Source organism: Cervus elaphus, chromosome X (genome assembly GCF_910594005.1).
Source record: "Cervus elaphus chromosome X, mCerEla1.1, whole genome shotgun sequence".
NCBI lineage: Eukaryota > Metazoa > Chordata > Mammalia > Artiodactyla > Cervidae > Cervus > Cervus elaphus.
Window position 1 is genome coordinate 58,182,208 of NC_057848.1, and position 4,886 is coordinate 58,187,093.

Genomic DNA, 4,886 nt, shown 5'->3' on the forward strand with positions numbered 1-4,886 from the left:
CACACCCTCCATCCTGCGGCACCTCTCCATACCCCAGCTTCCTCTCTCCCCACTGCTGTCCCTGTGTTCATTTCTGCCCTAGGCTAAAATAGGGGAAAGAAAGGCATCTGGCCCCATGAACAGTGGAGTATTGCATCTTGCCTTGTTCCAAGAGCAATAGGAACATCCTCAAATGATGTCTTCCTAATGGGGGATTTCAAGCAGCATCAGAGTGGAAGCCTAAAGGAAGGGCAATTTTTAAGGGCAAGATAGTAAATACTTTAGGCTTTACAGTCCTTTTCACAACTCCTGCACTGGGCTGCTCTAGTTAGAGATATGTAAATGAACCATCAGAACTTGTATCCCAATAATGTTTTATTTACAAAAACAGAGAGCAAGCCATGTTTAGCCCACAGACTATGGTCTACTGAACTCTGGCCTAGAGTCTTACTTTATGACATTCCACTGTTCCGGAAATCTAACACAAAATCAGTGGCCATTTCCTTTCATCTATCTATCCATCTACTTATCTATCAACCCATCTATCCATCTATCTTGCATTTCCATGACAGGAAAAAAGGCAAGGAAGTATGCCTTTCCACTGAGAATCTTGGTTGTGAATGTTATAAGTGCTACCATGGCAGAGATGCCTTCCAGAAGCTTCAGGGGTTGGTGAGCTCTAGACATAGAATTGGAACAGGGAAATAGGAGTAGCTGTCAGATTCCATTCTTGGAAACCTGCTCATTTTATGCAGTAAGTTTTATGCTGCAAAAGCAATTTAACAAACTTATGGGTACCAAAGGGGAAATGTGGTGGGGGGAGGGATAAATCAGGAACTCGGGATGGACATACACACACTACTACCTAGAAGACAGATAAACCAACAAGGACCTACTGTATAGGACAGGGTACTAGACTCAATATTCTGTGATAACGCATATGAGAAAAGAATCTAAAAAGGATGAACGTCTATATACACACATATATAAGTGCATCACTTTGCAGTACATGTGAAACTAAAGTGAAAGTATTAGTCGCTAACAAGGAGGGCTAACGCCAATGGCCAGCAACTCAGCCCTGCAGAGGGACAGAGTTTGCTGGAGAAGCAGGAGGCCCGCTGTGTGTGGCTTTGTGTCGGGGGGCTCGGCATCAGGCCTGTGGAATCCAAACCTGGGAAAAGCACGTGATCAAAGGGAGTCAGGGCACATGGTGTCCAGGAGGGGACAGCAGCTACTCATCTCCAGGGTGGGCCAGGCCAGAACTGGGAAGTCTCAGGGATCTTACATTCTGGTTCCATGGTTGGGTTTGTGAACCTCCTAGATTCTCTCACATCACAGCTCACAGTGCTAACCCCCATCGACAACTGGAAATGGCAAGAGAACCTCTTTCACCCTCTACTGAGAAAGCTCAACCTGTGTTTACTGTAAGGGAGAAATGCCTAGAGGAATTCTGCCCACTGTCACAGATCAGGTACTGAAGGGTGAATCGGGCTGAGGCAGTGCATTGTTAACCGGCACCGCCCATGTCTTCGTTACTCAGCTTCCCTATGTACCCCCATGTACATTTGAACTTTTTTTTTTTTTCACATTTGAACTTTTTACAGCAGCAGAAGGATCCCATGTTTCTACCTGATAGATACATCAATCCTTTTATGTGTTCACCATTCCCCCCAAATTAGATGACTCAGTCCCAAGTCATTGCATCCATCATGGGATCTGTTAATTATCCCTCCGATTCAGTCAGGCAGTCATTGAATATTGTTACCTTTAAAAACTAAGTTGTAAAATTAACTTCCAATAACTTGTATATAAAAATAAAAATAGGAAGCAGGATAGAGAAAAAGAAAATGGTTGAGTATATACAAACAGACACACTCATATAATAGACATAGAGAAAACATGCAAAGCTACTATAGACATTGTTTCTGTAACTGGTCTCAAGATTTTTGCTTAATTACAGATTACAATTTTACTTCATCCTTGGTTAAAACCTGAGATGCTTTCGGTTCTTCACCTGGTGGTGTTACTAAAACTATCTCCCAGGGGTCTGTGTCTTGAATCATTCCACTCTTTGTCGTTGTGTTTTCCATTACCTTCTACCGTTGTGTGGTGGCAAGAGTAAGTGTCCCCCAAAGATGTCCACATCCTAATGCTTAGAACCTGTGACAACACTGTTAGGAGACAAATGGGAATTAAGGGTGCTAATCAGCTGACCTTCAGATAGGGAGATCATGTTGAATTATCTTGACTTAGTCTCACCATGATTCTTAAAAGTGGCAAAGGAATGTAGGCGAACCAGAGATGGCAGTGTGAGGACTCAGTGCAGCATTGTGGGCTGTGAAGGTAGAGGAATGAAGCCACGAGTCAAGAAATGTGGGTAGCCTCCAGAAGCTGAGAAAGAAGACAGACTGTCCCCTTAGAGGATCTGGAAGGACTGTAGACCTGCCAACATCTTGATTTTAGCCCAGCGATGCCTCTCTTGGACTCCTGACTGCCAGAATTCTAAGATAATAAATTTGTGTTGCTTTAAGCCATTTAGTTTTGTAGTAAGTTAAATTTTTTAAAATTTATTTTTAGCTGTGCTGGGTCTTCGTTACTACACTTTTCTCTAGTTGTGGGGAGCAGGAGCTACTCTCCTCTTGTTGTGGAACATGGGTTCTAGAACACAGGCTCAATAATTGTGGCACACAGGCTTAGTTGCTCCATAGCACGTGGGATCTTCCCGGACCAGGGATCAAACTCATGTCCCTTGCGTTGGCAGGCAGATTCCTTACCACTGTACTAACAGGGAAGCCTTGTGGTTAATTTTTTAAAGAAGCAGTAGAAAACTAATACAGAGTGTCAAAGAAAGTTTTTATATCCACAGATTATCCAGAAACCTGATCTGTAAAATAGAGAACCAATTAAAATCCATAATAAGTAGTCACTGGGTCACTTAAGACTTTTTAATTTTTATTTGAAATAACAGTGTAATAGGTAGACAGTGTACAGCCACTCATTGTGCACCAAGAATTTCTTCTCACAGAACAGTGATGGATTCCACCCAAACTATCTGTCCCAGAGGACAGAGCCTTACTCTCATGGATGCCACAACCTTCTTCGCCTTTTCATTTGCCCTGCATCTGCAAGTGCAACAAGCTGAAGAGCAGCATATGCAGAATGTACAATACTCTATACTCCACACCAAAAAATTTAATCTCTTAAAACTACTAGCATCTTCATTCTCCTTTCAAAAGAAAATTACTTTCCCTCACTCTTTGCAAAACTCTTGCTTTGATGCCAGCAAAAATAGGTTCAGATTTAACTATTTTATTAGAAGCAAAAAATCTGAAATTGGGAAAACAGAGTGTCACTCTCTTCCTCTAAATCTAATTCCTCTAAATTCATCCTTCAACTGCTCCAGCTGCTGAGGTGCTACACAAGTTGAAGAAATCTCATTATTGTGTCTTCAACACCTCCCACAGAGATAATTAATTCAACCTAGGAAACATCCCCCTGCCAACCTCAGCAATCTTTAGCTTCCATTCAGACCTCTTTTTAGACACGCTGTGTTCTGAACAAACTTATTTCCCCAAACTTTAGAATCTGGTTTTTCTCTCAGAGGCCAGTTTTAAACTTTCTCACACCACTGATTCTCATTCACCTCTTCTAAGGACCTCCAGAATGGACAGCATCAACATGCTCTTGGGTTAATACAGCCATACTAGAACCATATCCCATCCACAAGGGGGGCTCACCCATGCTGGAAAAGGTGGGACTGAAAGTTCAATCCTTTTATATGATGTAAGAAAGTCTCTCAGTACAAATCATTTGTTAATAGCAAAGGTACAAGGCATTACATGTTCACTGCCTCAAAGATGGCAAAAACCTAAATTTTTAAGCATAAGCTTAATATCAGAATTACTAAATCCCTGAATTACATGGCACTTCAACAGAATATGACCACCTCAGGATCCATGAGGCTTTTACCAAGAAGCAGATCATATCCAGGCACAGGTTTTTTGACACTGTATCAAATCAGTAACAAGACTTTGAAATCCTACAAGTACATTTTAAAGCATGTATGAAAAAAAATAAAATAAAGCATGTATGGTTTACTCATTGAGGAATAAGGCCACCATACTATAAAGTAAGTAAAAGAAATCTGGAATTAGTCTTATAAAGTTGAGTGAAGCTTGGTCAAGACTTCAGGTAAAGTTCTGGTCACAAATATTCCTTTTAGGCAGTGCAAGTGTCCCTCTGAAGAAAATGGCATGGTGGTCTGAGATAACCAAGAACACTGTGCCAGCAGACAAACAGGAAAACGTGTTGAATTTCTTGCGGGCAAATCAACTTCTCCATTCTCAGGGTTTAAGCTTGACGGTATATAGCCCTTTTGGCATTAAGGAAAAGTTAAGCAAACAATCTGTAGACTTGATAGGGTGTTCAGTCTCATCTATGTACGCCCAAGAGGATGCATAAACTACAGGCTTCATTTAGAATTTATTGCCAGGACCCTAGCAACTATTGTTTTATTGCCAGGACTTCAGCAACTAGTTTTTTCATTAGTTTCGCCAGAACTACAGAAACTGCTTTTTCCCATCAAACTGCTGAATCTGATCAGCAGAAGAGTAATTTTGTGTCTTTTGATGTTAATATTAATACACTTACAAAGGAAAGGTATGAATGAATATAAGAAAAAAGGTGATCAAACTCCTTTACAAAATATAAACAATTCAAATATACAACAGGAAAATACACCAAGATACTCTACACACTATGGTAGTGATTCTCCAACTTTCTGGAAGCTCGCCATCAAACTGCCGCCTCTCTCCTCAGTTTTGGAATTAGTGGGTCCATGGTGGAATCAAGAAACCGCATCTCTCACAAGTCCTTCCATGTTCCTTATAGTACTGGTTTGAGGACCA